A 14,143-nucleotide genomic window follows, 5' to 3' on the forward strand; every position below is an offset into this window, starting at 1 on the left:
AACTAGAGCAGGATTTCCTTTGACTATGCTGATATAGTCAAGAAGTGTATGATATTATTCACACAATCATACCAAAAAAACTTTAAGTGTGCGTCTCGTACTGCCGTGACGCACGCACACATAAAACTCTATAAAAAGATTGGTTCTTTAGGAGAGTGAGAATAAAATGGAGCAAAAATTTGCAATATGTAGAATCGGGGTAGGACAGGCCCTGTATCACGATTCAAAGAATTGCTGTCAAGTAGACTGAAAAAATTTTATGCAAGAAATCAATTTTAAAGTAAAGTAGTTATAAAAAGCTAGCCACGATTCAGAAAAAAAGTGAAAACCGAGTCGCTGCCGCAGGAAATAGTATCTTAAATCTACTGGTTCTTCGCTACCTAACTCCTTTGGTATGAATCATATCATGGTTTTTGAATAATTTTGCTGAAATTAGAAAAAAAAACGTTGAACCTTAACAAAGCCCTAGACCACTTCAATCAAAATTTGGATACTTATGTCGATTTTACTGTACATAGATCTTTAATGTTTTTTTCACCAGATCTAATCTCAACTTTGGCGTTTAAGTTCTAAGAAAAGAAAAAAACTAAGAAACCAAAAAATTGATCTCATCAAATTGGCTCAGCTTTCAATTTGTCAATCGATAATATTCAAACTTAATGATGAATAAAAATATTAAAATCTTGATTTTTGAAATATGAAATCCATTTTTTTCAAATACAAACATAATTGAGTTCTTATTTTCAAGCATGCTTTTCTGGCACTGCGGAACACGTATTGATAGGATGGGGCATCAAAAAGAATAGGGTATCAAAAAGTTTTTGTCTTTGTAGAGATTTGCATCGAATAAAATTTCCCTTGCCAATAGAGTGACTGCCTTTTTCGCGCAGGGCCTTGTCAGTTGCTTTTGTCGAGGATTTTTTGGTCTAAGACGTTTGGGATAATTTTTTTTTTTCGGAATCAAATTTTTCAGTCATTTTTGATTTCCGTCACATATAAATTTTCCGTAATAATTGTTATTTGCCCCTTTTTACAGCTCTTTATGTTCCCTTTATAAGCTGAATAAAGGTATTGCATTAACGTGTTATTGATACAACAAGGAGGCCCGGTGATGTGCTTACGCACAATGTTCCGACCTCCCTCAGCTTGACTTAATGGTTTACCAAATGAGGAAGTGATAGAAAACTTTCAGAATCTTACTTTGTTCACCGAACCACTAAATGAAATTAGAAGTTTGATGAAACCTGCGAATGATGAGATAACGAGACAAGATAACCGTGAAACAAAGAAAAAATAATTACACGCAAATCTGGATGTCTGTTTTAAAAAAACAGAATAACCAATCAAAATGGCGCTAGATAACAACGAACTAAACTAATTGGCCTCTACGTCACCAAGAAAATATGAAACATCTCCTTAATGAGACTTCGAAACAATTAGAAAAACAACAGCAGAAAGAGCAAAATTCAAAAATAGTTTCCCATTTTTTAAAACCAATATTTTCTAAGGGATTAAAACCATTAGGTATCAACTGAAATCATTAGGCAAGTTCATTTCTACTTCTTGATGAATAATTGAGGAAACAATTGAAATCTGATAATGTATGTCTTCTTAAGTTAATCTCCTGTTAAATTATATCTGCTTGATTTATACCTCCTTAAGTTCTTGATGTATAATTGAGGCAGCCATTAGTTAAAACAAAACCATTAGTTGAAAACAAAAACAGTTATAAAATTTGAACTCGGGTTTGCTTCAAAGAGAATACGGCCTGTCTTTGCAGAGACTAAACTACCTCTGAAGGAAAGAACATAAAAAGTGACAAAGCTGAAAAATCAATTGATGTTTCTTAAAACAAATATTTTAGAAAGTCATGACAACAGTCAGCTTTCAACTAAAAACAAAAAAGGATTGAATTCAAACTTTTTTGGAATGCAATTGGGCTCGTTCTTAGTGAGACTAAGTTCTAAAACTACAAAAAACTATAATAACTGTCAGAACTCAAAACTTTACAAACTAGTTTTTTAAACCACAGTATTGAAGCGATTAAACTTTGATATAATGAAACAAATAAAAACTATATTCAAATGGCGGTTTTTCACTTTTTACGTGGGTCTCATTTGACCATCAGTTGGACTTCTTTGTATAGTGTCTATATAAAAAAGACAAAAAACATGAAAATTTTAACCATTGAAGATATATTATAAAAGTTTCTCTGAAAACAAATTTCTTAGATATATAGACATTAGGTAAATAAATATAGCTATCAAAAAATTAGTGTTGGCTTCAGAAAAATATTGGTAGTACCGATCAACAATGAAACTAAATTAAAACCAAATGTTCAAATATCCTTTTTTTTTCTTTGAAATTGTATTTATCTGAAAGTCATTTAAACCATTAGCTATAGTTTGAAATTATTGAATTGATTCATTTTTACGTCCTTTCATGATCTGGAATGTTTTGAATGATTACAAAAACTACAAAAAACAGTGGTAAAATTTGAAAGATCTTATAAGTTTTACAAGAGATCTGTTTCACAGCCGTTGAGACCATATGTTTCATAATTAATTATAAAAATTAAATTCTATTTCATATGGAAAAACGATTCAACTGTTTTTACTGAGACCGGGCTGCAGGTTGACAGTAGTATGATATGAAAGATGCATAGTTCAAAATTTCACTGATATTTTCTCAAAATAAAAATTACGAAGTAATAAGAGCCTTCAGATATCAATTGAAATCACAGTATAGTTTTATTTTTATCAATTAAAGAAGCCAATTAGAATCTTTGATTATTGATACTAAGTCATGAGTCTGCAAGAAGAACAAAAAGTGCAGGCAAAACAAGCTTCTCAAGTTTTTTTGAAACGCTTTGTCGAAGCCTTAATAACCATGAGCTCAAACTCAAAAGCTTATGTGATGCGTTAATATTAGCTCATTTTTTTTGTAATGGTGACCTGCTTCAGTTAAATCTTAGTATGAATATAATTCAGTCGGTAATTAACATACAAGAACAAAAATTGCAAAAAATTTTCGAAAAAAAACATTGCGCCTCAATACAATCCGAAAATTTTTTGATTATAATAATAGATTTTGAAAATAGTTGAAGCATTTGGATACATATCGAGTCAAGCTAGCAAAAAACAGGCAAAATTTTGATTCAAGGAGACCCTTATAGGAAGCTGAAACAAAATTGTGTTAGCGTTTCTTAGGTCTCTACTTCTGGCAGAATTGAACAAAAAGGGGGTATGAAAGCATTTTTGTCCAAAGAATTTTTCCAAAATTGACAAAAATTGGGGCTAAAGTTCCGGAAAATGTGAACAAAAACCACGACAATCGGTCTATTATTCACAAAATTTTAAACCTCGATATCTCCCCGGAAAAAGCGCAATTTAAAAAATCGTTTTAATTCTACATTGTACCCTGAGCGGGCTTTTGTGTGATACCACACACAACTCTGTACGATGAACATATCGATCGTTGACAATTGACTTAACAAAAAAAAACATTTAAGTATATAGTTCCTCCCTCCCCACTAAAGTGGGGTCGTAACAATTAACTGATCCATTATATCAGAACTGACACGATACACATTCAACAATCACGCACACGAGATGATTGGGGAATCGAAGCGATGAAATTTGGTCACGATATTTTCATCCGCTTTTATTGTTTGTTTTTTTTGCTAAAGACAAAATTTCCATTAATTTGCAAAATACATTTTCTCAAGTTTTTTTTCTGGATCAGTTATAACATTTATTTGATCAAAGCTATTTCCTAGATTGTACTAGCTGATCAATGTTTATAATAATATAATATAGACGGTTGAAAGACAGAATTTGGGATAAAATATTTTTTATTTTATAAAAATAGGAAAACACCATGTTAGTTTCATTTCAGTGTAATTGATAATTTTCTGTCTCTTCTGTTTCGTCTTTTTTGAACACGTTCACTCCTTTTGATACCATTTCCTTTTCGATATCATCAAAATTTTCCTCAGATTCCCCCGGCATCGGCCACAGTTGCTCGTCTGTGCGGTACGGTTGTACGCTTTTCCCATGCACCTGTTGGGGTTGTAAAATTGCAGTTTTATAACCCTCTTTACTTTTTCTAAACACCCACAGTTGAAATACGCCCAGAACTAAGGTCGAAAGCCAAATCGGAAGTGCAATAGCCCCTCCCATTTTGATAGTCCAAGAAGGGAATTCGTAATTCCCGTACCGAAGTGGTTCCATGTCGAGGCAATATAGAACAATCGCCGCTAGCGAAAGAACAGGTGTGAATAAATACCAGCAAGCAGTCAGAATGTGGCGATAAAACCCAATTTGGGTTATGAATTGAACGTCGTTTAAGAATCGCCGACCGCCGTAGCCATAGGCTATGGTTATAGTTTGACAGAAACAGAGAAATAGTAAAATAACTCCACTGACCGAGTAAAAATCGAAAATTTGGAAGTAATAAATGCCACCGTTTGTAGTGAAAAATAACCCAATAAGGAACAAAATTAAGCAAAGAACAGCTGAGAGTGTTATGGACCTGAATCGAGTTAAAGATGTTCTTGGAACCCATTTACCAATTTGGTATTTGAGATCATCAATCAAAATAACTTGTTGTTTAACGCCTATAATTATACAACCTGAGAAAAACAAGAACGTCATCAACTTTGCAGCGCCTCCCATGAATGATAAAATTATAGGGTAAGTTATAAACATTAACCCGGGCCCACCATCTGTAACCTCGGATATTGTCACGTTCTGTTCATGTGCTAGATAGCCCAAAGTCGTGAAAACACAAAACCCTCCGAAAAAACTTATCAAGAAATTATTTAATGATAAATTCGAAGATTCTCGCATTAAATTTGGGTTTTTAAATGCGTTGAAACTTGAGATAGCAAAAACTTCGCCGCTACCTAAACCCAAAGTATACATAATTTGTGTAGCGGCGTCTAACCAAATTGAACCGCTGTTGAAGATTTTTGACCAATCAGGTTTGAGATAGAAGATAACCCCGTCTTTAGCACCGTTAAGGGTCGCGCCTTTTATTATAATAATTATCAGAATAACAATTGGAAAAATTGGTATTATAAAATTCAAAATTGGAAGTACAAATTTGGATGTTGTTTTACAGCACTTGTCAATTTTTAAAACCCTTTTAGAGAGATAACGCGCAATTTTTTTGTGCTCGTTCTCGACGACCTTGTCAGTAAACAAGAAAATAACAAACCATGATATGAACAGACAAATAGCCAGGTTCCACTGTATGGTTCCTATTGAACTAACACCGTTTGAAATATTTAAAACCTCACTTTTCCAGAAAAATTCAGCCGGATCGCGTAACTGCAATTGTGAACCGTTTAATAAACTTCCGTTTGCGTCGAGATTTTTTCTATCTAAGCAACTTGAGCCGTAAATTTCTTTACAGTAGGTCCATGGTAAATCAGTTTCAAACATTCTGTAAAGATAGTAAAGTACCCAAGTTAGTACCATAATTAGTTGTAGGTTTAAGTAGAGATTAATAATAAACGAAGCGAAACCCAACCCTTTAGCTAAAGGGTATAAATTCCAAACTTGTACCCCCGAAAAAGACATGAATTGAGCCAACGATGATTGGAGGAAATAAACGGGGAAGGCGATGAAAATGAAGGAAACAAGGTAGGGAATATGAAATGAGCCACCGCCATGTTTGAAACATAAATACGGAAAGCGCCAAAGATTTCCAGTGCGAAAGCTGAAACCGAAAATTGATATTATTTCACTAAATGACATTCGTTTGCTTCTGAAACCAAAGTCAACATCTTCTTCAGAAACTGACATTTTGGTAAATAATAATACCAATTTGTATAATGATTTGGAATTGAATTTGGAGTTGAAATCTATAATTTTTTAACCATCAAATGCTTTAGCTGAAGACACATTGAGAAGTGTCGTAGGTAAATTTGAAGCTAAATGGTTTAAGTAACTCAATTTTAGTTATGTAATTTTAAAATCTTGTGTCAAAATAACAACTGAAGAAATGCGCTCCTGCGTTTTTTGTTGATAACCTTCACCAGATATTATAGAATGAAGACAAAAAATAACGACACGTGGTTCAAAATTTTATTACGAGGTAGAGTGTTATACATATACAACTGAATTAGCGAGCTTCGAGCGATAAACTCGCGTTTAACACGCATACTTGCTGTGTTTGCTTCAGTTTCTTATCAAAGCGTATATTATGTTCAATGCTACAAAAATGGCAAACAAACTTCAGTTTTCTGCATAAATTTGAACTATCATGCAAATGGAAATTACGTCAGAGATATTTTACGCATTTTCAAATTGTAAGTGAATAAGCAAAAATCGCTGCTTTGCACAAAGTGTTATGGAATGTGGAGTTTTAGTAAATGCATATTGTTCACATATGTTCACGTATAAGATAAGATAAGACTTAGCTTTAACAATATGTTAAAACGTTTATAAATGGAGGTGCCCAACTAAGCGGTGGGGGGGGGGGGCGCTAGCACACATCCAAAAAAAACTAACTTAAAACATTTCTTTATTATGAACAATGAAGTAGGCAAATCAATATGAGCGTTGTCGAACCATTAATTTACCTTTGAGGGTCAATTTAAAACTGTTCCCATCCCCACGTGAATAGTAATTTCATAAGTTTCATAAGCATGTGAACAGAGCAATGGTTTCAAGACGGTAAATATTAGCGGTGTCTCCCTTATCCAACCCTATTTATTTAACCCTATGTCGTTTCAACCCGATTTTAGTCTTTTATAAAATTGTGACTATTAATGTTGTAATAGAATCACAGGGATGCCTTGCGGGAAATGTCCTTGACTCTGTGGCCCATGATATTTGATTAAAAAAACTATCATAACCGAACATGGGATTAAGTTATCTGTTTAATTATGACAAAACATGCCTTTAATGTCGGCTGCAAATTGGCGGGATGAAATGACTGCGAGTAGTGAAAAGAAGTAGAACCAGGTTTGCATAGCTTAAGGAGAGTTACAATTTCAGGATATTTTCTGCTAGCGCCCCCAGCCTTATATAGCCGTTAAATTTGCCCCCCCAAAATCTAAGTTTTCGCGAATTGTGAGAGGGATATTTGCATTTCATTGAAACAAGAGTGTCTAGGTAGATTGAAGGCACTTTTAGAATTGTTTCCTTAAGAAGTTTTAAAAAATCAAGCCCTTATTGTAGCCAAAAACACCAAAAATGATCTAATACAGAAATTTTTATTGATGCTTATGTTATATGCAACAAATTGGTTGAATACGTAATACTTTCAGACCATAGCTGTGCTAGTTTTTAGTAGATGCATATTGTTCATATATGTTCACGTATAAGATTACGTAGCTTTAACAATATGTTTACACATTTATAAATGGGGGGTGCCTAACTAAGCGGGGGGCGCTAGCAGAAAAGATCCCAATTTTTATACGCCCAATCACAGTCAACACTCAATTACAATATTCTGCCCTGGATGGGGCTTCTAATATTCCAAAATTAGGAAAAATTCCGAAAAGTTCTTCAAACGGATTTTTGACTTGGGAATCAATTTGTTATTCAACGTTTATTTTACAGACCCTCAGACGTTTTGTTCCAGCCTGTCATGAAATGACGGTAAGGAACAGTCATATTATTTTCTATGCCAAATTTGCTTGACGGTTATCTAATGCGGAAAGATATAAATTTGGTACCATTAGAAAAACGGCATCAAATGTTTAGAAAGCTTTTTATCTTATTGATTTTTCGTGCAAATATTGATTTATAGTTTTGCAAAACTGTTTCACTTTTCTCCGGTTTTCCCGTTTTTAATGCGCGTTTCAGATAACCGAATTTGAAGCAGTCAACGGATTGTACTTAGTATTCAATAGTTCATCAATTTGAGGGATCACTTGTGGATTGAATGATTGCTCCAACTCTCCAAATTTGTCATGAGTTTAAGAATTTTATGCTAATGCGACTTTTTTTGCTAATTCAACTCCGGTCAATCAAATTCATTTGGGGAGAGATGAAAAAGAGTACATTGAATAGCCCTTTAAAAATTGAATGGATCTATGAAGAGAGTTGTTTTGAATTTTTGTTCGCTCGACAAAAAGCCTTAAAATTCATTTTTTCCATTTAAGATTCTTTTCATGCCATAAAATCGATTAAATCACTTTAAAATTTTGAACCATTCAGTGGCAAAGGCTAGTGCTGTAGGTCTGATGCTTATGTTTTTGTGAGGCACAAACGAACAAAACCCGAGACGTTTTGTCATTTCAGAAAACTGAAAAAATAATTCTGCTATGATGAAAATTTGTTGACAACACTTGATTGTTATTGATTAATTGTATCATCACTTTTGTGTCCTGCGGTTTGGAAATTCTGTTAGAATTTAATTTAAAAAACGACAGGAGCAAAAAACTTGTATAGGTTATAATGCATCCGTATTAAGTGCATATTTATTATGAATTCTTTTTAAAAAAAGTGAGTAGTAGAAAAAAACATTAAATAAGTTGAAAATAACAGCGGAAAATTTTGCAAAAACGGCGAATCTGTTAGTGTTTATAAGAAAATACCTTATTGTTTCATTCTAAAACAAAACCTCGTTTGTAAATTCCAGTTGCAGATTTGCAGATGTTAACTCTTGGTAGAGTAAATTAGAAAATTTTCCATATTAATCATGTTTTTTAATGTTTTTAAAGTAAAAAAGGCAGAGATGCTTTTGGCTTTTTCATTGTGAAAAAGTTGAATTAATAAAAATTGATGCAAGTCGCGCTTTTATTGCTTTCCTTTACCCTTTACTTTGACGAGGAAGAGGAATTCGAATTGGGCAGCTATTGTTGGCAAGCAAGGTACTAAGGTACTTCAATACACACAAGACAGCAGCGACTTCCATAACACTCGAAAGAAAATTTTTAACGTCTTATTGTCTGTCTATGTTTTTTGATCATTTCACACCACATAATTTGTTTTGCTTCTCTTGGAACCTCTAAAATGTAGTCGACTTCTTTATTTGATTACTTAGAGGAAATTTTATTGCACGGCTGTACGAATAAATTTAACAAACAGATTCATCTCAACTGGTAGGCTGCTTTTGTAATTTGTTTAGCTTTGATAAATGTATAAGCATCAGAGTATTATACATAACTTACTAACTTACTATTGGTGATAGGTGTCTTTATTAATTGGCAAAATCTTCTTTCTCAAATTACTTAGTGTTCTTTCCCGGATCTCAAAAAAATTTGAAATTCTTCAGGAAATTCAGCAACTTAGTATTCTTTTGGAAATTTGAATTGCAATTTTTTTAATTAAAAAAATTCTTGCGCTTAAAACATCGTCAGCTGTAAAGTTATTTTTAGTCGTACTTCGTAAAATGAATGAATTAAGCTACAATGAATGCTTTACTGGTTTTTGAATTATTTAAAGCATTTGGAAACTGCGCCAAAATTTAAAAGAAAATTTTGTCTAAAACAGACATAGCTTCCAATTTTTTTAAATTTAAAAACACCTGTCATTTGTTTACTTCTGAAAAACGCAACAAAGAATTTTCACAGAAGAAAAACAGGGTAGTATTGTGGCAAATACTATAAAAGTTAGTTTTTGTTGATCTTGTTCCTTTTTGTCATTTTCACAGATGACAGTTTAGTTTCATTTTCACGCATAATTGTCGATCGTCAATTTTAAAATCAAATCTTATTAAAATAAACATTTAAATTTCTGTTACTACACAGAGTGCTGACTTATGAAGGCCAGCTACTTTTTGCGCTACTTTAATTATTTGACCCGATCTGACCAAATTTTGTCATTTTTCATTTCTTACAGGTTAACTCACAAGGCTCACTAGGCTACAATCACTGGTTCAGTTTTTTTTAGTTCGTACCATTGTTTTATCTTCAATCCTGACACTAATTAAACCCTGATACAGATATTCTTATGCACATTTTCATCGTTCTTACATTACTTGTTGTTTCGTTCCTAATTGAATGGTCGGGATATATCGCAATTTAAATTTATTTGTGGGGAGTTTATAGAGTTTTGTTTAGAGCTGTGTCGCCTAATTTTCCATTATTGTATATAATGTTGCTTGATGTTTAATGTTAATATTTGTATGTTCATTGACTGAACCAGACATCAATCTTTTTAAAAATTGTTTTCGAATTTTAGCAGCCAAGTTGATTGAAAATTATTTAACGATATTGAGTTCCTTTGATTTTTCACAAAAAATATCATATAGTTGCTACAAAGGCTCCGACGAACCTCTTAGCAAACCGACATCCAGGTTGAATAACGTGAACAAAGCTACAATTTTTGACATCGAAAAATTTTAAATTGGCAATGTCTTACTGTCCATGGCGAGGTCTATTTAGTTAACATATCTTTTTAGAATGCTTTGGCATCTTAAATATATTAAAGAGAGTTATAGTGACACCAAATATATTATATAAAAAACAAGGCAAAGATACTGGCCAACTTTTTTGGTTTTACGGTTGAATTACGAAATTTTATCCAGAATTTGAATTTTAATGAAGTGACTCCTGAATAGACGAGTTTCGAGCGCACACATATTCCCGGTGCGCTCGAATTACATGGTCTGGAAAAGGCTTCGAGCGCACTTTTGTCTGGACAATGGTCTAGAACTTGTCTGATTACAGGCCACTTGGTTCTGGGACGGTAGGATCAGAGGCACTTTCAAGCGCACACTAGTCTGATCAGAGGCCAATTTGAGCAAATGTTTGCTTCAAGTTCTTTTTGTTTTCATACTGACTTTTGTTGTCTCTGGTAAGAGTCAACAATAAAACAGCATTCTGATCAGAACTTCATCTGAAATTCTGATCGGTTTGATCAGAACCAAGGGGTCCAGCTGATAACAACTGCCGGTCCCCTCAAGAAAAGATTTTGAATCAAAGTAGATCAAGACTTTTTGTTGCAAAGCTGTCTAAGTTCATTTATACAGTTAAAAGCATAAATAAATGGCATGCTCGGTAAATTTTTTTGATCATTTTTTTTCGATTTGTTTTCATCAGCAATACTTTTTTTGTTAGTTGAATATAAGATTGATAAAATGATAGATGAAATGAATATATTATAACGATATTGAGAGATTTGTACATGCTAAAAATCATTCTCTGATCAGACTATTACGAACGCACTTTAGTCTAAACAGAGGCAACTTCGAGCGCACTTTTGTCTGATCAGAGGTGATTTCGACCGCACTTTAGTCTGGGACTATATTTCGAGCGCATTCTAGTCTGGACAATGGTCTGGAACTCGTCTGGACAATGGTCTGGAACTTGTCTGATCAGGGGTCACTTCGGTCTGGAACTCGTCTGATTAGAGGTGGCTTCGAGCGCACTTCGAGCGCACAATGATCTTCGAGCGCATACTCGTCTGATCAGAGGTCACTTCGGTCTGGGACGGTCTGATCAGAGGTCACTTCGGTGTGGGACGGTCTGATCAGAGGCGATTTCGAGCGCGATCTCAACCTGGGTTATTTTAGATTGCATTCTATTCATTCAATCGCATTATCTGCTTCAATAAAACCGCGCAGTTTTATGAGTTTCGATCAGTTTTATGTATATTTTTGTGCCTAATTTATGATTGTGCATAATACACATAGAAGATGCGGTTAATTGAGATTAATTGAAAAGATGCCACCGTTGATAATCCATTCAGTGTTTCAAAAGAGAACATTGAATGTGTGCATTTAGATTATCCGATGGAAGGATATCGATTTGCAACTGCACATTTTTATTCGTTGAAAAATGTAGAAAAATATATTGTGTAATTATAAATTGATTTTTTAAAATTATGATAACGTTGTAATTTTATAAGTTTATAAAAATGGTTGAAGAAATTACTATGTCCAAAAATAATATATATTTTCTAAATAAAAATTGAGTAGAAGTTCCGTTCATAAAGAAGAAACAAACAGTTTAACACTGTTCTTCGCTTGTTTGATTGTCAGTGTATTTTTTGTTGCCTTGATCCGCATTTCCATAATCATTAGTTAAGGACACTACAGTTCGCGGGTCAACTATCTGATAAGGCTGCTCAGATTTCGCATGTAATTGGTGGGCTCTCAAAAGAGCAGCCTTATAGCGACCAGTTTCATTTCGATTCTTGCATAACTGGACAACTCCAGACACAGGTATCGCCAAAATTGTCGGAAGAGCAATTAGCCAGCCCAAAAAATCACTCCATTTTGGGTAAATATAGTCGCCGTAAGTTAACGGGGTGAAATTAACCCAATATATTACAGCAATTACAAGGCATAAAATCGGCGTTATGAAATACCATGTAATTGTAAGAAATGGTCGCATTAACCCGATAGGGTACATGTGTTCTATATCGTTCAGAAATCGTTTACCCCCGTAAAAATAAGCAATTGTTACCGATTGACAAAAACATAAAAACAATAACGCAGCCCCACTAGCCGAATAAAAATCCAAAATCTGAAAGTAGTACATTCCGGCGTTAGTTGTAAAAATTAGCCCAAAACTGAAGAAGGTAACGCACAAAGTTGTTATCAAAATTTCACGGGCAAATTTGAAGTTAAAGAATTTAGGGAATGCGTCCATAATTTGTCGGCTCAGACCCTCAACTCCTACAAATTGGCCGTCCATTCCCAGAAAGAGAATCATAAGGAAAAAGCAAATTGTGAACAATTTTGAGCCAATCGGAATCAAGGAAAGCGCGGTGGGGTACGCAATAAAAGTCAGCCCTGGACCCCCCGCTGAAACTTCCGAAACAGAAATATTTCTCTCATGAGCCATGTAACCCAGAGTCGAAAAAATACAAAACCCGCCGAAAAAACTGGTTAAGCAATTTACAACGCAATACACTAAAGCGTAATGAATCGAATTGTCATGAAAGTTATTATAACTACCTATAGTTATAATATTCCCGTCACCCAGTGACATCGAATACATAATTTGTGTTCCGGCATCAAGCCAGACTGAACCCAGGGTTAGTTTGGAAAAGTCGGGTTTCAAATAGTAAACGATTCCGTTCCAGGCACCTTTTAAAGTTACACCCCGTATGAACAAAATTGCAATCATTACGTAAGGAAAAATACCGGTAAACCAAACAATTTTACTGGTCCATTTTATACCTCTTATTATGCAAATGTAAACAATAATCCAAGATACAAACAAACTTAAAGCTAAGTGTGGCTGAATGGTACCAATATTTTCCATATTTTCAGATAAGTTTAGAACATTTTTGGTCCAAAATAGTTCGGCCGGCTCTTTTAGCGATTCGTTTGAAAATTTTGTCTCTGAATTGTTCGAATATTTATCGAAACAGGATGATCCAAAATTTTCTAAGCAGTAAGTCCACGGCATTTCGTCCCACGAAACCGCGGAATAAATGTAAAATAAAGACCAGCTTATCACAACAATATAATACAGTACTAAATAACCATTTATGATCATAGTGCAAACGCCCAAACCTTTAGCCAGAGGGTACAAGTTCCAGGCGCTAGGACCGGACCGGGACATAAATTGACCTAGGGTAACTTGAAGCAGAAATATGGGAACACCAATTCCAATTAAGGAGATGAAATAGGGAATTAAAAATACACCCCCTCCGTTTTTGTAACACAGGTAAGGGAATCGCCATAAATTTCCAGTTCCAACGCTGTATGCGATTAGGGTTATCAAGAAATCGAAGCGACCTGTCCATTTTTCACGACCGTCCTTGTCAACGCTGTAATTTGATTCCATTTTTGGAAATTATACCGAAGTAAGTACTACTTTAGCTTAACAGTGCAAAGAAGTAACAAGAATTACGCACAGATAAAAACAAACAAACAAACAAGATTAAGCTGGTATGTTTTGCAGTTCTTAAGTAGATTAATTAACTTAGTTGATGACTATTACTTTTAGTTATTACATTTGTTAGTTATAAGATTATAACAAGAGTTTGCCGCTGTTTTGGATTTTATTCAATAATTTTTTTTGCTGTTTCATAAAAAAAAAACAAACCGCGTCGAGTCGAAATTTGCTACTCATGGTATAATTGAGATTCTCAGCTCTACTAAAATGATCGAAACATACATTTGTCCTCCAATTTCCTGAAATTTTCTTTGTTGGGCTGAGAAAATTGATTGAGAAATACTAATTGGTTTTCCGATTATCTGAACATCTGTGAAACTAAATGGGATA

At 34.0% G+C, this 14,143-nt stretch overlaps 1 pseudogene; it reads right to left on the reverse strand.

The window, feature by feature from the left end:
• Window positions 1-11,751: 11,751 nt before the first annotated feature.
• Window positions 11,752-13,808, reverse strand: LOC142352973 (sodium- and chloride-dependent GABA transporter 1 pseudogene; annotated as a pseudogene).
• Window positions 13,809-14,143: the final 335 nt, after the last annotated feature.

This window comes from Convolutriloba macropyga, chromosome 14 (assembly GCF_964194025.1).
Source record: "Convolutriloba macropyga chromosome 14, txConMacr16.3, whole genome shotgun sequence".
NCBI lineage: Eukaryota > Metazoa > Xenacoelomorpha > Acoela > Convolutidae > Convolutriloba > Convolutriloba macropyga.